Source organism: Pteropus medius, unplaced genomic scaffold, assembly GCF_902729225.1.
Source record: "Pteropus medius unplaced genomic scaffold, Ma_sr-lr_union100, whole genome shotgun sequence".
NCBI lineage: Eukaryota > Metazoa > Chordata > Mammalia > Chiroptera > Pteropodidae > Pteropus > Pteropus medius.
Window position 1 is genome coordinate 22452217 of NW_024349802.1, and position 23200 is coordinate 22475416.

The 23200-nt window shown below is 39.1% G+C and overlaps 1 protein-coding gene and 1 pseudogene across 12 annotated transcripts in view; one reads left to right on the forward strand and one right to left on the reverse strand.

Moving 5' to 3' along the window:
- Nucleotides 1-23200, forward strand: part of SGCD (sarcoglycan delta) — a 1323040-nt gene that overhangs the window by 1156236 nt on the left and 143604 nt on the right. The window lies entirely within an intron of this gene.
- LOC120581175 (ubiquitin-conjugating enzyme E2 variant 1-like) lies at nucleotides 13876-21713 on the reverse strand (annotated as a pseudogene).

Here is a 23200-nt window from a genome sequence, read left to right on the forward strand (position 1 = left end):
AGCAAGTCCTTAACTCTCTATGAGCCACAGTGTTCTTCTCTGCAAACTAGAAATAATAATAATACCTAACACATGAGTTTGTTATGAGGATTAAATGGAATAAAAAACGAAGAGGCCGGGCCAAGTGCCAGACACCACAGTAAGTGCTCAAGGGGCCTTGATCATGGGTGATGTCGATCATGACCTGGGGGGCCCAGAGGTCTTCTTCAGTCTTCTGAGCCAGCAGTTGCTAAACCCATTTCTGTGGACTTACTTTTAGGACAAGTGACCAGTAAGTGGGCAGTGAAGTGGCTGTGCTCCTGTGATTGTGGGGAAACCTGCAGACTCTGGTGGACCCTGTGGAGTCAGTCCAAAGGGTAGGCTGGCTCTGGCTCTGTTTTCTAGCAGTTTTGTCATTAAAGGATTTAAGAGATTAACACCATCTCTTCAGGAAGCAGCTGGGAAAGCTCAGTCTGGTGTAGTCCAGTGAAGAGAGATTTCCTGAATTAAATCTCCTCTCTGAGGATCAAGATGTGCATACATAAGAGTAAGAGGGACTCCAACGTCCAGTTAACAAGCTGGTTACTTAGTCTAGGTGATGTCCCCTAGTCTAGGTGATGTTAGCGAGAATTTCAAAGAGAGGCAACAAGCAAGTTGCACCCTTATCCTTCCTTTCTCTAGTCAGGGAGAAATTCAAATACCATGCAGTAAAGACCTAGCTTGCTAGTAAAGACTTGCCTTCTAGCCCTCAGTTTTATGAGTGATTTCCTGTGGGAACTTGGGCGATCATTTAACCTTTCTGGACATCAGTTTACCTCTCAATTAAATGAGAGTTATTTGAGAACTGCCAGACCGTGAAATTTGAAAATTGCTGTCAGAAAATCTGAAATGCGTAACTTTGCCAAATGTGAACACTGTTGTCAAACCCTGAGCCCCAGCAGCTAGCCCGGTGTTGTCCCTATGTCAGCACGTAGGAAAAACTGGGTTGAACTGTGTAAATTGCTGAGTAGGGACACACACGTGTCGCAGAGTGATGAACTGGAGAAGCACCAGGTCGTAAGAGCTGGTTTTGGTCAAGGTTACAAATTCCCCAGGACTTTAGTTTTCCAGGACACACACCTCAGGCTCAGAAGAACTCTTCCAGGCAGTATGATTCTTCTGGTTCCATTCCCAGTTGTTTATTTCCCTGCATGTCTGGAATGCCTGGATATGGGTGTTGGTCTCCCTCCAACCCACATTTCTCAGTCTGAGCCTTCCAAATAATCCAAAGTGAAGGCTCCAGAAGGTTCCAGAGCGAGGGGTGGGGTGTGGATGACCAGAGAGTCATTTTTTTCATTTCCTAAAAGTAGACTTTCCTGAATTATAACCACCTGCTACAGACTGGGGCTGCACAATAGTAACAGTCAGTTGTCTAGGGACTCGCAAGGCATCGTGGGAAAAAGGAAGTATGTTTGTCAGGGGTGAAGGTGGCTGGTTCTGCATTATTGGGCATCTCAGTTTCAGCCTCTCCACAAGGTCCTCGCATGCAGTGTGTTTGCCACTCCAGTGTCTTCAAAATGTTGAATTTGAAGTTTTAGGGGTAAAGGTGTGTACCCCCATCAGTCCTAGGCATCATCACTCACTACTGTTTGACCCAAGAAGACATTTGAGTTCTGTTTCCACCAAGTTTGAAATAACCACAGTGTTGGCATGTCGGCAGCAGCAAACAGACTAGCAAAACAAGAATGAAGGTCAGCATGGTTTTACTCTCGGCCAAGATGGTAAAGACAGATTTTTAAAAGGCCAAAGAAAAAGTAACTATGCTAGACAAGGACAGCGTTTTCCCCATAAGGATGGGAATTAAGATGTTTTATCAGCAGGTGATGATGATAATAATTGTTAGTAGTACTCTGAGTTATGAACTCCAGGTAATAATACTAGCAATTACCTAATAACTACTGTTGTCACTGGCCATGTTAACTTGCCTTTACTTTGTTTCTCTTAATCTTCATGCTCAGAGCTAGATATGAATAGCCTCACTTTTCAGGGGGAAAAAAAAAACATCTTAGCAAAGTGATTTGCCTAAGGTCACACAGCTGGTAAATGGAGGCATCTAAGCAGTCTTATGACTGAGTGACCCATTCAGATGCTGGCTCTGCCAACTGACTCTAAGTTTTTGTTCCTTTTATGATGTCAGTTTATTTGACTGTGAAATAAAGATGTTGGACTAGATCGTTCTTCAAATCTCTCCTTGCTTTTTAATATCCCATTATCTTAGGCAGTATTTTTTTTTTTTCTATTTAGGTGTGTATTCCAGTAAGTGAAATATTTAATGATATAATGAGACTGCTATGTGTCTTAAACTTAAGGCCAGGGGGCAGTAGATTATACCTCTCCACTTCCAAACTTTTATCAAAAATCATTTCTATTGCTACAATGAAAAAGAGAGAGAAGTGTATACTAAGAGCAATGGATCAGCGTGGAGTCAGGCTCCAGGTTTCTAGTCCCAGCTTGCTCACTGCAACCATGGCTGTGACCAAGACACTAAGCTTCTCCGAGGCCTCATTTTATCATCTAGGAAATGGGAATCACACATGCCCAGCTTGTCACAGAGGCTTTGGAGATGGAAGCTTGTGTGTGTGGATGGGGGAGTTCACGCTGGGTGATGGGGAAAGAGTGTCGAGGTCACAAAGTAAATGAAGTGAGGAAGGCGTCACAATGGGAAACCTGGCATCAGCTCCTGGTTCTGCAACTAATTAGCCAAAGTGTCACATGAGTGTTAGTTTTTTCATTTGAAAAATGGAAGCTTTAGTCTAGATCAGCATTTCTAAAACTGTCAAGGATGAATATCCTTCAGAAATGTCTAAGAAATATACATTTGGAAAACAGCATATTCTTAAATATTAAGTGTTAGCATATTCTGAGATGCTCTGCACTGAAGAAATGCACTTAATTTTGTTTAACTCATTTGCCAAATTAAGTGGACCATGGAATTCTTTTTTCTGGACTTCTGGTTAACATCCCATATACACAGCTGGGAAATTCAGGATTAGATGGTGTGGTTCTCCGAGAAGTTATAAAGAGAGATTAGAATCTATCTGTTATATCTCTGTTATATCTACAAGTGTTAGGGATCGTTTTTCTTCTCTTTTTTTTTTTTTTTTCATCTACCTCTCACATAAAATGAACTTTGCCTCCTCAGTTGGAGGGCCAGCAGGCATGTAAACGTGTGTTTGTGTTTTAGCAATTATTTTGAATACCATTGTGCCTACTACTATGGTCACATCTATGGAGAATGAAAGAACAATATAAAATATAGTTCTTTAACCTCTCTGGTGAACTTTACTGTCTATGAAGGAAGTCCTAATGCTGAAAGATTTGCAGATTATTTTATTTCATTGAGTTCTGTGGCACTAAATGCCATAGAAGGCAAAAAATAAAGATTATCATGGACTGAGGTGATTAGAGAAGGCTTTACAGAATAAATGAAATTTTGTCTAGACCTTGAAAATTTGTGAAATATGATGTCAGGTAGGAATGGAGCCAGGATTTGAAGGGCAGGAGAAGTATCTGGAGTTGTTACCATGAACCCTAGCAGCTGTCACAAGTCATAGAGCAATGAAATGACGGGAAAAGAGTGGAGAGCAACCTGGGAGGCGAGGTCAGCAGGAGGCCTGTGGTGTAATTCTGGGCAGGTGACTGGACATAGGAAGACATCGTCATGAAGGAAAAAGTAATTAGGTTTCAAACAGGAAAAATTGCATTTACTTCCCAACTCTTTTACTTAAAAAAGGTCCCTACATTTATAAAAAAAAAAAATTATAATTGGTTTAATGATTTATTTCAAAGTATTTGTATTAGTTATTGGTAGCCTTTTGCTTCAGCTATCCATTTTCCTCCACAGAGGGAGTTGTAATGGCCAATATCTTGTGCATCCTTCCAGAGCAGTTTCTCAACCTTTCCTTTTTGGAATGGATTAGTCATTGTCGTGGGGGATTATCCTTTGCATTGCAGGATGCTCAGCAGCATTCTTAGCCTGCACCCACTAGATGCCAGTGGCACCCCCTTCTCATTTGTGACAACCAAAAATAACTCCTCACAATGCCAGATGTTTCCTGGGGGTCCAAATCACCATAGTTGAGAACCATTGTTCCAGAGATATTTTATAAAGAGAAATCACTGTACTAAAAGGTGAAGGCAATGTTAATATGATTTTCGCATAAATAAAAGACTGACAGTTGGCTTCAAGGACTCAGACCTAAGTAAATAGAAGAAGATAATCTCTATCAGTCGATGCTTTGGGCTGCAAGTATCAAATATGCAGACTTAAACTGGCTCGAACCAGTAGGAAACTTATCAGCTCACTTCACCGATGGCCTTATAGTAAACCACACTCCAGGTCTGGTTGCTTCAGTGGCTCTCAGTGTCATCACGGACTCAGTTCTTTCTGGCTTTGGGCCTGTCATCCAGAGCATTGGGCTCGTTCCCTTCTGGGTTGTGAGGTGGCAAACAGCAGCAACTGTGTCTAATCGCTTTCTTATTTGTGTCCAGTGGTTGACAAATAGCCTGTCACACTGAAGATCATCAACGCTGCTTTATTGGGAACCACCAACAATCATGTATTACTGGCTCAAACTGACTTAGCGCCCTACCCTGTACCCCAGTCCCTGAGCCTTTCACTGACATTATGGATAATATCAGCTTTGCAGAGTAGATGTTAGTTTCTTAACCACAATATCACCTACAAAATCTTTGAGAGGGAAAGAGATAATCAGACAAGTATGAATTATGGTGAGTTCAAGGTAGTACTTCATGCATTTTGAGCTAATCGCTGTTCAAATAGATTTAGTTTTGGGGTCAGCGAAAATACCAAATTAAATACAAATTGGTTTATGAAAACACCCAAATAAGGAATTTGCAGAGCAACTAAGAGAAGGAAAAGCATAGAGGACTGAAGACCATACATAACTTTGGGGGAAATTGAATATTGGTAATGAAGTCAGTGATTTCAGAGCTTTGGCCTTGTTTCTAAACTGAATTGGCTCAGCCACCTGCCAGACATGTGATCTCGGCCAAGTCACTTTGCCTCTGTTTTGCTTTTCTTATAAAATTTGGAAAGTAAGACGTTTATCATAATGCTGGTGGGAGGATTAAGTGAGGAAGTGCCCACAGAGCACTGAATCAAGTGATGAGTATCAGAGAACATTAATGAATGGTCACTGGTGGTACCAGGTGAGGGACTGTTACTGAGCTGGAAGGATTAAAAGGCGTATGCAGAGAGGAGTAAAGAGAGCCATTGGAAGGGTAGGTCAGGTGCCTGGGATCTCGCGGGAGGAGGTGGCTACTCCATCCATCTTGGAAGAACTTTAAATAATGTTCTAAAATACTCTGTCTTCAATATGCCTCACAGCATTTTCAAATTTTGTTCAGCCCTGAGCACTTTAAGATCCTATCAATTTGTAAAATTTGCCAGCTCAGATAGGAAGTTATTTTGACCATTTCTCTCTTCACAATACCTCATTCTCTTCCTTATGTCAAAAGACAGAAATCAATTATTTAAACCTCAAAAAAAAACAAAAAACAAACAAAAAAAAACACTAAATCTGGGAAATGTATTCATTGTTTTTAGGAATAGTTAATTTTCCAAGAGCAATTAAATATGGTATTACTTTGCCCAAGGTACAATATCATCTTTGATTACAGATCAGTACTAAAGGAACACATCCATGTTTTTTTTTTTCAGTAACACAAAATGTAGAGTACATCCATCACCAAAGCCGGATGCACTCAAATTATTAGCCTAGATGCAAACACGACGGTATTTTATATCTCCAGATTTTGTAAACCTATTAAAATATTCTGTTGAACATACTTGGCTACAGATATTCATCTATTATATCAAACATTCATTTGTCAAAGGCATGGACTTGTCTTGGTACCTCTACAGAGAGTCTTACGTGAGGTAGAGGATAGAGACCTAGAAGGACCTAGCATTTACTAGGCATGTACCAGTAAATGAGCTAGAAATAGGCTATGCTAGATAGAAATGTGAGTGTTATTTTGTCTACTCCACTTGGCCACCTCATTGTACTACGCCATGTTTACTGAGTCTGCTGTTAACGGGCCCTTCAGTTTTCCTTGGGCTACCTATCTTTCTGTACTTTGTCCAAATGCTGGATATTCATAAATAGCCTCTCAAACTCTTGCCTTTCAATGCCATTGCCTAAACATAGAGCTAATAGGCAGTCGAGCCAAAATTCATATATCTAATTCTATGATACCCAAACCTTTTCTGCTAAATAACTGAAGTTCAGAGGCAGACAGGAAGTAAGCACTGCCACCAAGAAATTTACTATCTCCTAGGCAAATGAAAACTGAACACACATAACCATTATCATCATCATAAGAACAGTAAGAGTACTGAACCCTTACTATAAACTAGGCACCATTCCAAGTGCTCTACGTACATTAATTCTTTATAGCCTCATAAAAACCCCCCATGAGGTTTATTATTAGGCCAATTTCACAGATAGGGGAAACTGAGGTGCAGAAAGCATGAGTGAAATCTGACACACAGACTCAGAAAGAGGTGAATCTGGGATTTATGACACTGCTCCTTCTCATAACCATACTGCAAGGTTGCAATGGATCCTAAGTATAGATCAATTATATGTCTTATCTCAGTAAATGGGGAAGGTCTGCAGGGAAGAAGTAGAATTTGATCCTATCTTTAAGAAATGGGGAAGATTTGGTTGCAGAGAGCTGGGAAAATCTGCGTTCCAAGATAAGGGCTTTCCAGCTATAAGTAAAAAGGTAAGGGATACTGGTACCTACTGAGGTAATTGTTTCACATTCTGTCAATTCAATGATAAGCTATAGATAGGATGGCTTTACTCCCCCTTCCACCCCAAGCCTCACTGCCACCACTGATGCTGGTGCAGTGCGAGCCTGGGACACACTGGCAGCCCTGTGAGAGCTTACTTTATGTCCATTGGTTTATCCTCAGATTCCTCGGTCCACAGAGATACGTAACTAAGCATTGCTGCTCCAGGGGTCAGTGAAGGGAGCTTTATGACTCACTTTCTTTCGCTTGTGCAGATAAGCAGCTTCATTTGTGGAGGAGTCGTTTGAAATAAAACATTATCAGATTCTCTCTTCCTGAGCTCCCTGTCTTGGCTCACAGAGGCCTCTGAGTTAAAGCTCAGACCAGGACCTGCTGGAGAACCTGTCCTCCGTGGACTAAAGAAGGCCCTTTCTTAGCAAATAGAAATTGAAGGACTGAGGCACAGTGCTTTTGAAGTGTGGCATTGGAGGATTCGGGAATTAGCATGATGCACAAAGATAGCATTTCACTTCTCACTGTTTTTCTGCCCTTGAGGATCATCTTCTTTTAAGGAAATAGTTATGAGATAAAGAGGCATTTTTCAAGAGAGGCATCTCACTTAGTACACACGTTCCTTCATGAGTTGACCAGCTTGCCCTTCCGGTATTCCTGCTTAGACTCAGCTGTCACACTTATGCCTCATACCTAAACCTGATCCTGTACCCAGATCTTTTCTAACCTGTCCCCACACTCATGTCAAACGTCCTCAACCCTAGCCCCGCCAGTAACATCCCCCACCTCAGTTTTTAGCCAAAAATATACCTATCTCATCTCCTCTTTTCATCCAAATATCTACTAAATTCTCACAATTTTAGACCATCCTTCCAATGAAGAATCTGTCATTCCTAACACTTACACTTTGTGTTTTATTTCTTAGCACTTAACACTACTAGACATATTATTTGTTTTCTGTCTACCTCACCACCTTTCTAGACGTATACATACGCACATGTGCACACACGTGCGTGCGTACACCTTAGACCTCTGGTCTTCTAGACTATCACTCTCAAAATGGCACAGTCAAGTTTTTCCATTTTTTTCAGATCTTCAGTTTCTTTTAACAATGTTCGTAGATTTCAGTATATGTGTCTTGCATTTCTTTGGGTACATTTATTCCTAAGCGATTTTTTTTTGATCTATTGTCAGTGGAATTGTTTTCCACAATCTTTTAAGTTTTACATATTTCTCCTTTTGAAGATTCATCCTTTCTGCCTGAAAATTACCATTTCTTAAGTCAGTCATCACATTGCACGTGTTTGTTTAATGCCTGAATGGTGATTTGAATGCCTGATATCCTGACATAAATGATGAGATTAAAAACAAAACAAAACAAAACAAAACAAGCTAGTGAGGGACTCAGGCTCCATAAACCCATTTTCTTCCTTCTAAATAAACTAAGCCCAGGCACTCTCACTGTGTTCCCTAATAAAGTAGAGAACACCTTAAGAAGATTAAATGACTCATGGTTATTCGTCACCTAAAAGCTTCCATGTCATTTTTTTCACTGCCTCTGTTTTGAAAGGTCCTTCTTCAGAATTTACTTTGTCTTGTGATCTTCTAATCACACTATCCTTACATGTGTCCAGAGTTTTATTTCCTTCCCTGTATCCCTCTACGTACTATCAATATCTAATGTTAACACACAGGACAGGAAATCATCCATGGTTAGCAATGACTTACAGTGAATTCTAGCAAATGCTAACGTCTTCGTGGGTTATAACTTTATTTAGTTAATTTTGTACATTCCTGTATCTCCTCTCTTTTGCTGGAATTTGTGCTAAATAAATATTTGTTAAATAAACAATACAAGAATCATCTCTTTAGACCCAAGCTAGTTTAAAGTAGGGTTAAGAACTAATGTAAAGTCAAATTATGTACATTTTACTCTTGTCTTGGCTGAAAAACATATTAGACTTTTCTTAAACGTTTTCTTTTTTGATGGACAACTATATAAATCAGGATATAATGTGAGAATTTTCGCAGACTTAGAGGAAATGTACATTTTTCTATAACTATGGTTGTAGATTATTTACCAGAGGGTCAAATTTAGAAATACAGATTCATGTGATTTATAACATAGCAATCGCATTGTGAGTGATAATGTGGTCTTGTGTCTACTCTGAATCATTAATGCTTTTCCCAGTTTTAATGATTTTCTGGCTGTGAAGAATGAGTGCCTTTGATTATTCTTTTTTTACTAGTGATTACTCTTTATTTAAGAAAATCAACCATAGCTCTGAATATCCCATCTGTAGAATATTTCTACCTTTTAAATATTTTCCCAGGAAACTCTCAGTTGGTTGATCGTTTTCAGCCTGCAACTGGCATAGTTATATCTGCAGCTGAGGAGGATGTTGAAGACTCCATAGCAACACCATCTGTTGTTCGCGGAGTGTTTTCTCTCAGATAAAGATGGGAGGTATTAGTCATAGTCAGGAAAGTTGCTTCCTGGGATCAGAAACTGATTCAATTTATCAGGATTTCTGCACCTATATATACTGCTAGTTATGTGGGTACTCATGAATACACAGCTATTGTAGATTCAAGTTTTTCATAGCAGAGCAGGAGTCAGCAAAATAGACCCTGGGCCAAATCCAGCCTGTGGGCCTGTTTTTATAAATATAGTTTTATTGGGACACAGCCATGCCCATTCATTTATGTATTATCTATGACTGCTTTCAGGACATAACAGGATTGAATAGTTATGACAGACTATATGGCCCGTAGAGCTTAAAATATTTATTATGTGACCCTTTACAAAGTTTTCCTATCCTTGCACTGGAAGATTACTAGAAAATTTGTACTGTCACTAGGCCTGTATGACTTTCAGGTGAGATTCATGTTCATTTTAGATTTGAAACAAAACACTAACAATGAAGTATCACTACCCCGAGGAAGCCTTCCATGATACTCCCCCCGTGCTTCCCATCAGGCTGGATATAATGCTCTTTTCCTGTCCTCCTCTAAGATTGTGGAAAGGTTCCATTTACTACATATATCTTATTGTCTATAAGAACTTACTATGTAAAATAAATTGTGTCTGTTTCTTCTAACCCTGTGAAAATTCTCACATCATGCCCCAGTTTAGATAGTTGCTCATCTGAAAAAGGAAACATTATGATCCTCGGAGAAGGGCTCTGCCTTGTTTATATTCCTAGTGGCTAATATTAGTACCCAGGGCAAATAATGCACTCAAAAATGTTGAATGAGTTATTAATAAAAAAGAAAATATTACTTGATTCATTTTCAAAAGCAGTGTCAGACAGTGGTCTCCGGATGTGAAATTCCATTTCCAGCACTTATGAGCTCCAAGTCTTCAGCTGAGTTACTTACTCTCTCCAGTGTCAGCTTCCTCACCTGTGAGATAAGTCAGCAGTGTTCTCTCCTTCCTACATCCTTGTAGAGGACAGGATTTGATCATTCATGTGAAGTGTTAACACGGCACCTGACACATAACTAAGTATTCAACACATGGTGGCCATCACTGGTGAGTCTCATTATCATTTTAATCAAAAGTCAACTCCCCATCATGTCACTGTAAATTTTGTCACACTTCTGAGTTATTATTACTTGCAAGCATGCATGAAGATATCCTTCATACAAACAAGCAATGTTTGTTGACTTCTATTCTGCGTCAGACACTGCAGCAAATCACTGGGGGTGGAAAGATGGATCAGGTGTTGTTATGATCCTTAAGTACTTACTTCATTATCTAGTACACTGAGCCTGAGTGAGCCACCCAGGGAAGGATGTGTATAGTTCAGTCACGAAAGGCGGGGAGAGGGCGACGCGAGGGGCAGAATCAGAGATTGATAATCACTGGGGATTATTGCCCTTTATGTTATATTTTTATGATGAGAGAACAAAACTCTAAGCACATGAAATGATGCTGTGTCTAATGAATTTCAAATGTGAGCCAAGGAGTCCAGTGCATGAGCAGAAAAACCTCTGGATCCTCACTGTGGCTGGAAACACCGTTTCTGTCTGCACTTGCAAATGGTCCAAGTTTAACAACAGCAGCAACAACAAAAGCCACTCAGGTTTTCTGACCAGAGATAAAGCTCCGTACTCACTGGTCTTCAATTGAGGGACAGGACTAAGGGTGTTCTGGAAGGCAAAAGTAGGCATGTGGTGGATGGATTGCCAATGCCATCTGTTGTGCAAGGGATAGGGTTGAGAGCTTCTGTTCTGGAATCTGATAGACATGGGTTGAACCCCACTCTGCTGTTTACTAGCTGGATGACCTTGAGCAGCCCCCTCCCCTCTCTGTTTTAGTTTTACTATCTATAAAATGTGAATATCATATCAATTTCCTCAGGTGGTTGTGGGATTAAATGAGATAACAAAGTGTTTAATAGTGCGTGATGTATAGTATGAGCTCCGTAAACATTGGCTTTGAAATGGGGATGGGAGGAAAGTGTAATTATCCAGAGTAGGAGCATGTGAAGTGGGGACTTTTTCCAGTGGAAAGAAGATGAGGGTTGGTCTCAGTTTTACCCTCCAGCCTTAGGAGCACTGGTCCCTTTTCAAAAACACCCCTGAACTTCTCAAACCAGGAGGTTTTCCATCATGAATCCAGAGCACTGTCACCCCCTCTCCCTGGGCACAGTGTCTGCGTGGCTTCTTCGGGCAGCATGATGAGAGAATGTTATCTGCAGCAAGACAGCGGTATTTGTACGACTAAGCTTGCGAAGTGGAACTTGGGTTTAGTACATGTTGGATCTTTCAAAACAAAACAAAAAATATGTGCTGTCTAGATAGACATTGAGGCTAGTTCTGCATAAAAATCTGTAGTGGCCCAGATATTTCCACAAGAGACAGAATAGAACAATAATTAAAACTACAGACTCGAGAATATGAAGTTTCAAATTTGCCACTTCCTAGCTGTGATACCTCGAGCAAGTTAACCTCTGCTCAGTTTCCTCATCTGTAAATTGGGAATAATGATGCCTACTTCCCCTGGGTACTGTGAGAATTAAAGGGCTTTGCCGAGTTATCAGTAACAGAGGTTGTTAGGCAAGATACTGAGTTCCTGAACCCCCGTAGGAGACTTGCACACTCTCTAACCTTGAGTCTGTAAGAGACCTCTGCCTGTTTAAGGAAGCTGACCTCACACACATCTCAAGAGGATTTTAGCTCTAGATTCTGAAGGTAATGAGAACACTGCATTATTATAAAGCAGTGTCAGCTTCTATCTAATGATATTCATCAACCTTAGGGAGTAAAAATTATGGATCTCTTTATATTTTTCCCTCCAACAGGAGAGTAAAAAAATCAACATCAGAGTCTTTAGTGGTAATAGGGGTCAGAGGTTAGATATATAAATATGTATTGCCATGACGATGGAGTTAGGATTCTGCGATGAGCTCGTTTTATTTATGCCTAGTTACTTCTATTTTCTTTCATCACCTTTGTTTTTTCTCAGATTACAAAACAATTAAAGAATTTGGCAAGGAAATGGAGCCAGATGTAACAGTTTCCTTTTGCATCTCTTAATAGAAGCAAATGTGCTGTCATATAATTTTTCCCTCCCCCACAACTGCACTCTCCCCCAAATCCTCACCTGCAGAGCAGTAGTAAAACCCCTTGGAAGGAAAAACCCTGTTCTCAATTGAATGCAAATTTAAAGACTGTTGTATCAGCCAGTTCAAGAGGGAAATCTGGAAAGAAGCCCTCTGGTTTCTCAAAGTTACATGGATGACACCGAGAAACCCTGCTAAGTGCTGACATGAGTTTCCATATGGTAGCAGCATTAATGCAAATGTGGGCTGTATTTACGCCATGATAAAAGAGGCTCATGGAATGCATAAACTGAAAGACTCTACAGCAGAAAACAAGTTTAAAATTCAGAGACGGATATCATTTACAATTATTACTACTGTATAATTGTTAGAGTTTAGGATAATACATTGTATTCCCCACCCCACCCCCATCCTATATGTTTCAGGCAAATGAAATTAACTGAAGATAATTTTAAGAAGTAACAATATAGTGTAGTAAACTAATTATGAATACTGGCTTTGGAGTTAGATAAACACCTGACCAATTCACATCTGTGTTCTGCCTGTGGTTCTCTGGGTGAACTTAGATGAGTCAGTTTACATCCTTGATCTTTAGTTTTCTTACCTGAAAAGCAGATGAGGGATAATGTTTATAATTAATGAGACTTATTAGCTTGAAATGGTCCAATGCACTTAAAGTTCTTACTCTGGCACATTGTGTGTGTGTGTGTGTGTGTGTACATACACTCAATAATAATAGCTGCCATCACAATTATTTATTAGCCATCGAGTTTCAGTTACAATCTAATTAATTAGAATTTACCCCCCTCGGGGCAGAAAGAAATACACAGGGAAGTCTAGTCTTAATGAAGGATAAGACTGAATTAAGGAAAATGTGGAAGGACGTTCCATTCTGTAACGCCCACGTGCATTCAGAGCACAAAGTCTTTCTGTCGACAAGATTTGATAATTCTTCTACATTATGGTTCTGTGCGGAAGTGTTTGCCAACTCTGGCTCTCAGTTTTCCCCTCTGCGAATTAAGAAGTCAGAGTAGATGGCCACTGAGGACTCCGTCAGGTCTGGCTTTTGGAGATTCTCCCAGGATTGTTTCTGGTTCTTTTTGAAGCCATTGCTAAGAAATATTCATCCTTGCCTTAATACATATAAAAATAAAGGATTGTTCTTCATTTTAAAAGGAATTAACTAGCCCAGTAGCAAGAGACTGGCTGGTATTTATCCAGCCCTATGGTAATCCAAGTTGGAAACCAATGAAATTCATGGGAAGGTCTTTCTGACCATTGAGGCTTGGATAACTGTTTGCTTGTTGTTGTTTGTTGTTGTTGTTATAGTACAACTTATATATTTCAAATAGACAAAAATATAATTACAGTATATTAAGATAAATGGCCTTTGGATGGGGGCTTCCTTTCCAGTACTTGGAGGTCTACAGTACGTTTATCTAGAAAATTGCGGAAAACGAAGACTGTTTAAATCGGAGGGCAGAGGAGGAGGGCCTGTGGTTTTCTTCTTGGTTAATTGTGGTAACACTGCCCTTCAGGTGACTGAGGGAGTTTCCTGTTTTCTTTAGACCTCATCAGTTCCTGAAGCTCTTGCACGACTTTGACGCAATATGAATTCTGCCGTTTTGCTAGCACTGACAGGGCTCCTGGGTCTACCATGCCGTTAGAACTATTAACTCCATTTATACTGATTTTTGTTACAAATCTTACAAATTTCTGGGTATTTAGGTCCATGTTCTATTTTAACTGTGTATTTTAACTGTGTATTCGGTTTTCATAATTATTCTTGGAGGCTCGATTATCATCTCTGTCCATCTTGTAAGGGTCATGTCTTTGTCACCTTCTAGACCTCAGCTAACTGTGCCGTCTTCTACTCCTTTCTGGACTTCTTCAAGTTTTTCCAACAGTTGGAAATTGTGAAGGACTTTTACTCCTGAGCCCATGGTGGTTGCCAGTTTGCGTGGCTCTTGGATAACTTACTCTTGATGACTTAGAAACATAGAACTGTTCCTGTTAGGGTTGGGGTCAATGCCATCTGCTTCTCTGGAAGTAAAAACAATCAACCTAATGGTATTGAATACACTTCAGTGGTTTTCCAGTATCTGAGCTGGTTCCTCAGGTCACTCCTTACAGCAGGGGTGTAATCTGCAAATGGACCAATTTTTTTACATATCGCCTACTTTTTTCCATTGTCATATTAAGATGTGGTCTTATGGAAAGAATGCTACATTTAAGGTCAAGAACTTAAGTCTAAACCCCAGCTCCCAAGTCCACGGTCTTAGATAAGTTACTTCACTTCTTTCATTAAATTTCAACTGCTTTCTCTTTAAAATAGGGGTAGTATTACTCATATGAAAGGATCGGCATGAGGAGTAAATAAAATAACTCATGCAGAGCTCCAAGCATATATGTTGTAAGTGGAAGATGCCTAGATAGATAGGTGATAGATGATGTTGATAGATGATAGATAGATAGATAGATAGATAGATAGATAGATAGATAGATAGATAGATGGATGGATGGATGGATGGATAGAAAGACAGATAGATAGATAGATAGATAGATAGATAGATAGATAGATAGATAGATATGCATTTCTTTCATTTAACAAATATCTACTGAGTATTTACTATGTGCCAGGAACTGTATTAATTATTTGGTATACATTAAAGACCAAAACAGACCGAGATCCTGTATCAATAGAGCTTAATTCTATTGAGGGGTGGAGGGAAGAGAAAATAAACAGTAAACGTAGTAAAGTAAGTGAATTATGTACTATGTAAGAAGGTAATAATTACTGTGAAGAAAGAAAAATGTAGCACAGTACACAGGATATGAAGGGCCAGAGAGAGTGGGACAGAGGAGTGAGGGAGGTTGTAGAATTAAGTAGCGGGGTCGGGGCGGGCCTCTTGAGACGTTGCCATGTGAACAATGACGTCAGGGAGGTGAGAGAATTAGTCATGAGATTATTTTTTGGAAAAGGACTCCTGGCTGAGGTGCAAAGGCCCTGAGGCAGGAACATGTTTGTCATGTTGAGGAACAACAAGGAGGCCAGTGTGGCTGAAGCAGAGTGACCCAAGGGACAGCAGGAGTAGATGAGGTCCGGCAGGTGATAGGAACCAGACCTATGTAGGGCCTTGCAGGCCATGGTGAAAGCTTTACTCTAAGGGAAAAGGAGGAGACATTGAAAGATTTCGAGCAAAGGAAGCACATTGTTAGACTCGGGTTGCTATTTGGGATCACAGCACTGCAGGACGTGGAGAAAGGGAGGCGAAGATGAAAGCAGGTGGAGACTCTCAGAATTCCAGGCAATAGGCGATAGTGGTCTGAGCCATGGGGTAAAGAAGGAATCAGATCTGAATATAACGTAGAGGTTCGTCTTTCCCCTCACCTTTAATTTCTTGGATTATAATAATAGTATTTACCTAATTAACTTAATGGAGTTATTAATAGGAGGAAAATGGTGATTATAGACAATTGACACCTACTCTGAAATAGGCACTATGCAAAGGACTCATCAACCCTATGACGCAGATTTAATTATTAATGCTTTTTGACAGATAATGAATCTGAGGATAGAGAGACCAAGTTGTAAACCCAAGGGCTCACATCTCCTGAGTGGGGGCAGGGGAGGGAAGAGTGGGAAGCTGGGTGTCAAAACCAGTCTGACTCTGGAGCTGTGCTGTAAGAACGGTCTGTGCAGTGTGAAGAGTTCTCGAAAGACTGTTCTCTCCTCACTCCCTCAAGTTTTTCAGGCTAAATCAAAAAGAGATTTGCCATAGTCAGTATATTTTCTGTCTGGAATCATTATCAAAGAATGAGGAAGTTAAATGTGATGCTTAATGGTAAAAGAAATTTGTTCTTTGAGATGCTGGTTTGTTGGTTGGCTGGAGAATTGATTTATTGAAAAGTAAGGAGCAAGGAATTATACCAAAACACTTTTTTTCTCCTCTCTGACGATTGCAATACATTTTTAATTTTTTTAATTGTGGTAAAATACACATAAACCATTTCTAAGTGTACAGTTCAGTGGCATTAAATGCATTGACGTTGTTGTACAGCCACCACCCATCTTCAAACTGTTTTCATTTTGCAAAACTGAAACTCTTTACCCGGTAAACAATAACTCCCCACCTCCTGGAAACCACCATTCTGCTCTTTGTCTCTGTAAATTTGATTACTCTCAGTAACTCATGTATGTGGAATCATATGGTATTTGACCTTTAGTGACTGGCTAATTTAACCTGATATCTTCCATCTTTTTAGCATATGTCAGAATTACTTTTTAAGGTAGAATAATATTCCATTTTATGTATATTTCATTTATTCATCTATTGATGAATCAAAACACATTTTAAGAATCTTATAGCACATTGACTGAATTGCTTGAATTTTAGAAATGCCATTATTTTATAATCAAGTGGAGACTTAAAAGTAGAAAGTCTCTTTCTTGCTCCTAAATTGTGAGGAGGAGCGATCTGAAGGCTTGGGGACACAGCAACTGCTTTGTCTAAATTAACAGGACAGTCTTCCAGTTCTCAGAACAGAAATTTCTGTTGATTTTTTTCCTATAGAATCATAAATGTGGATTGTTTCCCACTGTACATTTTCAACTCATTTATTATGTTTCATTTGTCCTAATTTAGGCTAATCATTTTGTTTGCACAACAGTTCCCTTTTAGGACTGTATTTAGGTTTTGTGAAAATTTTACTTTCCACAGCAAGTAATAGATTTGTTCAAATATTAATCTAGGGAAATGCAATTTGACAGTTCTTCAAAGAATGTATAAAATTAATTATAAGTGAAAGTCATTTAAATTTCAATAATTAAAGGAAAAAAACCTGCCAGCCCTGGATTATTCTCTTTCAGCTCATATCATAGACCTGTCCATCATTATGGTCTCACATGTGCCCATTGACCAAATTACATGAATCAAAGAAGCGAACACCTTATTTGGGGGGATGTTTTATTCAGACTTTATTTTAAAATAAAGCTCAGTTTCAAAAAAAACCTAATCGATGTCTACTAAAATAAAGATATTTCCAGTGTTCACTTCTGAAAGTTACTTACATGGCTTGTTTTACCTGTTTTAGATGACACGTTATTTAATTATTTGAATAACATCACATCACCTTTAAGGATCTAGCATGTTATAGAATCATTAACTCTCAGATCGGAAAAAAATGTATCTTAAAACTTATCTAGTCCTCACATTCAACTCGAGCTGAGTCCACTCGTGGTCTTCTGGTCTTTGCCAGGTCACCCTCTTCCCTGTGTTACGCAGGCTTTAGTCATGTGTGTACTCCTGGTATGACCTGAGGTATAACTATGTGTCTTCATTACTAGTTTTACTTAATATTTTCCCTCTGTAAAATTCTTGTTTTTCTTTGATACTTTAAAAAGAGAAATTAACACAACTCTAAGTAAAAAACCAACATGCTTTCCCATGAAGAGAAGGCAGATGTAAAAAAGTGACTATAAATAGCAGGAGAATAAACTTGAGTCCAGCTTTGCCTTTGACAAAAATGAAAATGCAGAAGTGTGACAGAGGTATTAACGTCATTGTAGGCCTGATATGAGACATTATCTTTAACATCATGAAAAGTAGAGGAGAGTTGAAGGGTAGTGACTATCATATATGTAATGCCATGCTCTGTGACACCTAAAATCATCTTGCATACCAGAGTCCCAAACTTTGAGAAACAATGCCTCTTCCTCTCATTCCATCTTTTAGCTATTAGAAAGTTTTCTTCTCATTAAGTTGACATCGGTCTGTATCCACGATTTACCCACAAATTATCTCACTCCTCAGAGCCACCCAGAACAAGCTCAGTCTCTCTTCCCCCCGATGGTCCTTTGTGTATTTGAAGATAGCTCTTACACCTAAACTAGCCTTCTCTTCTCCTGGCTGGACTCCCTCAGTTTCTCCTGTCTTTCCTCAGATGAAATAATCCTGCAGTAGTATTCATCCACTCACTGCTCTTTTACTGTTTTTACTGCCTATATTAGAAGTCTCCAAAGAAATAAAACCAAGGGTGAGTGTGTATATAGATAAGTAGGTAGGTAGACAGACAGGCAGACAGATCAACAGATAAATTATTTTAAGGAATTGGCTCAGAAGATTATGGAGGTTGGCAAATCTAAGACATGGAGATATAGAGAGTGAGCTGGAGGGCTGGGCCTCCAGGAAGAGCCAATGTGCAGTTCAAGTCCAAAGGTCATCTACCACAGAATTTACTCTTGCTCAAGAGAAGTCAGCCAATCAGCCTTTGTTCTATTCAGAGTTTCAGCCCATTGGATGAGGCCCACCCACATTATATACTACAGTATGCTTTACTCAGAGTCTACTCATTTAAATTTTAATCTCATCCAAAAACTCTCTCCAAGTTGACACATAAAAGTAACCATCACATTGCTATTGGTATAACATCATGCCTTAAGTATCGTGATTAACAAAATAAGCTCAGAATTGGTAAGCAAGCTGTTCAAAGTCTTACATACAGCTTATCGGAATATGTAGACCCCTGCACGTGATAAATAAATATTTTCCTGAAAATTTGAACTAATTAGCCAAGGATGGTGGTCAGTCATCGATGGGTGTTAGATGTTGATATTACGGTTATTCTTATTAGCCATGTCCAAACAATAGCAAGCTTGGATTTGGAGTATGCTATCTGCTAGGCACAGTTATCATTGCTTTTCTGACATCTAATCCTCATAATAACCTATAAAGTTAGGATCACTTTTATTTCTATTGTGTGGATGCAGATGCTGAGCAAGAGAAGAGTGAAGTAATCTAGGTTTATGTAGAGCTTCTAAGAGGTAGGGGTAGAATTCAAACTCAGATAGTCTGATTCCAGAGTCCATATAGTAACCATTATGTGGCCCTAATCCCTACTTTTCCCTCAATGAACCACTGAAAAACACTGTAGAAGGTACAGGGTAACTATAAAGTCTGGAAACATAGGTTACTAATTGACACATTTCAACATGTAAGTGACCAATTAATACCCATACTTGACTGGCTGGGTCACTAAGAGTGGTTCCAAATGATGGCCCACAAATCCACACCAGACTGGCGAGGGACTGCTTGGTCATTTCTAAACCTGGATTGAGTGTGGGAGCATGTGCAGTGGGCTACCTGTGTGCCATATCTGAATCCTTCTGACATGGTAAAAATGTAGGTTGATTTAATAAAAACCAGAGATATGAATCATCTGAGGTGCAGTGCATCACGGCTATAAGCGAAGAGCTAAGGAAAATATGTAAATACACCACATATATCGCAATTTTTTTGTTCATTGAACTCTGCATTGCTAATGAGAAACAACACATTGAACATATCCTATAATGTCATTGAGAACATTGTGTATTGTAATAAGAAAACATGAAGCCTTTTTTATGTATGTACGTCAGTATTTACAGACTTTATGGCCATCTTGGTTGTTCGCCTTTTCTGTCTCCTTGTTTAAATTGCAGAGTCTGGATCTGAATACATTGTTTCAGATGCGCTCTAACTCTGCATGGAAAAGCAGGGCCACTTCATCATTTTAAGTGCTACAGGTCTGAAAAGATATTGACCTTTCTAACAATCAGTTAACTCAATAAGCTCTTGTTGACTTTGATATTCATTCATCTAAGAAACATTTTTCACACCTACCTTGTACGAGACACTGTGTTAGACGCTGAGGACATAGTCTTTTAGTAAGTAGGAATAACAAAACAAAGTTTCTGCCCTTATCAATCTGTTATTGCAAGAGGGGGAAAGAGATTTTAAAACACAGTCACATAACTACATAATACATGTTAGGTTGTGCTAAATTACGTGGAGAAAGAGAAAGCTTTTCTGCTCTTTCTGCAAAGGATAGAGAATGAAGAAGGTTGGTATCTGGGGGAGGGTAATTGCGGGCACCAGGAACATAAAGTGCAATGTCCCAAGGAGAGGAAGGCACCTGGTTTGTTTGACATATAGAAAGATGCCAAAGTCCCTGGAGTAGAAATAACATGGAATTGGGTGTGTGGGGGACCTTGTAAAGAATAAAGATTGGAGAGTCAGTAGCAGACCAGATCCTGTAGTGTCTTTATAGTAAAGAGTTTGAATTTAAGCCTAGTTGTGATAAAAAGCCATTGGAAGATTTCTCTTTTCCGTGGGAATGACATAATCTCTGTTGAATTTGAAAAGGATTGCTCTGGCTGCTGCAGAGATAATAGACTTTTGGAGGGCAAGAGTGGGAGCAGGGAAATCGATACGGACTACAACAGCATTGTTATATGTCCAAGATAGGTTGGTTTCTAATTAGCTGTTTTATTTGATTTATTATTTAATTGCGCTGTGGTCAGAAAGTGTGTTCTATATGACCCTGGTTGTTTGAAATTGCTTTGTAAACTAGCACAACGTCAATTTTTGCAAATGATTTAATGCGTTTGAAAATAATGTAGATCCTCAATTTGTTGGGTATAGAGTTCTACAAATCCATTAAACTACTTAAATATTGTTATTCAGATCATTCGCATGCTTGCTCTTATTTATCCGGAGTAGTCTATAATTTTCTAGTAGATTTTTGTTAAAATCTCACACTAGGAGTTGCCATATTTGCCTCATGCTTCTGATAACTTTTAATTCATGTTTTTAAGATCTATTGATAGTTACATATCTAGTCATGATTTGTATAGTTTCTTGTTAGATTTTTTATTTTATATATAACTTTCTCCTTACACATTAATGTTTTTTGCCTTAAATACTATTTTGCCTGATATGAATATTTATACATCAGCTTTCTCTTTGTGAGTATTTGCGTGGAATATCTTTTTGCCGTGTCCTTATTTTCAACCTTTTCATATGGTTTCATTTTAAATATTTCTATATGGTTTCATTTTAAATATTTTATTTTATAGACAGCCTTTGCATATATACATATATATAAAAATGAATATTTTTTACTTCTGCTATGTTTGCATTTCTTCTCTACTATTCTTCTTTCTGTTTATTTTACTTTTAAACAATTTTTATCTTTCCTTCGGTGGATTAATTTTTTTCTATTCCTTTTCTCTTCTGTTTTCAGGACCACAGGTTGTATTTCAGTTAGCTTAATGACCATTCAAATTTTAACATGTATATTTATTAAGTAATTATACCTTCCTTTTTAAATGTGATATAGACATCAGGCCACTTTATCCACTAACCTGCCTGGCACATGCTCCCCGCCTCCCACCCCAGACACAGAGCCCCCGGCAGGGAGTCGGGCTCCTGCTGTTCCCTCACAGGGTCTTCTCTGCTTGGCCGAGCTGAGTGCCAGTCGCTGTGGTCTGTTTTTAGGCCTTTGCGCCAGCAGGTCTGTGCTGTAGCCATACTCCACTTAGTGTTTCTGTTTCTAGTTCATAAGGTAGTTATCCAATTTTTTTTTTTATTGTGGTAAAATACACACAACATGAAATTTATCATTTTAATCAATTTAAAGTGTACAATCCAGTAGCCAAAAGTACATTAGCAATGCTGTGCAACCATCAGAAGCATCTACTTTTACAATGTTCTTATCACCCCAAACGGAAACCCTATATCTTTTAAGTAGTCACTGCCCAGAACCCTCCCCTCTCAGCCCTTGCCAACCACTATTCTTCTTAATGTATCTATTCTAGATATTTTGTATAAATGGAATCATACAGTATATGGCCTTTTGTGACTGGCTTTTTCCATTGAGCATGTTTTCAAGGTTCATCTGTGTTGTAGCATGTGTCAGAATTTCATTCTTTTTTATGGTTGAATAATATTTTGTTGCACGAATACACCACATTTTATTTATCCATTCATTTGCTGATGGTCATATGGGTTGTTTCCACCCTCTGGTTATCCTGAATAGTGTCACCATGAACATTTGTGTACAAGTTTTTCTTTGAAAAACCTGTTTTCAGTTCTTTGAGGTATATACCTTGGAGTGGAATTGCTGGGTCAAATGGTCATTCTAGGTTTAACCTATTGCGGAACTGATAAACCGTTTTCCATAGTGGCTGCACCATTTTACATTGCCCCCAGCTATGTTTGTGGATTCCAGTTTCCACATCCTCACCAGCACTTATTATTTGCCGATGATAATGATGGTTATTATTGCCATTCTAAATGGTTATGAAGATTTACCTGATTTTTAAGTCCAACTATGACTTACTGGTTTTCTATTTGTTGTTGCTGTTGTCATTATTACCTTATGTGATATTATGATTTACAATAAGAAATATATATTTAGTCTTCATCCCAGTTTCTGGCACAGAGCTCCTAAAACCCTTGGAATATCCTAAGTAATGAGAGCCACAAAGGCATCCTTATTATGTCTATGAGGTGACTTTGGGACCTCACCTAAGGAGGTGACCTGGTTGCCAGGAGAACTAACCATGTAATTAGAGGATTGGAACTTTCAGCTCCATCCCTTGACCTCCTCTGAGGAGGGGAGAGGGACTGAAGGTTGAATTAGTCTTCAAGGGCCAATTATTTAATCAATCTATATAATTAAGCTGCCATAAAAACCCAAAGAGGCAGGGTTTGGACACTTTCTGGGTTGGTGAACACATGGAGGTACTGGGAGAGTGGTATGTCTGGAGAAGGCATGGGAGCTTTTGCCCAGTCCCCATACCCTGCCCTATGCATCAGTTCCCTGTGTGCGGCTGTTCCTGAGTTACGTGCCTTTAAATAATTAAGTGATCTAGTAAGTAAAAGGATTTCTTGAGTTCTTTAAGCCGTTCTAGCAAATTAGTCGAACCCAAGGTTGGGGTCATGGTTTGTAGCTTGAAAGTCAGAAGTATAGTAACAACCTGGTTTTGTGACTGGTGTCTAAAATCCAGTCAGGG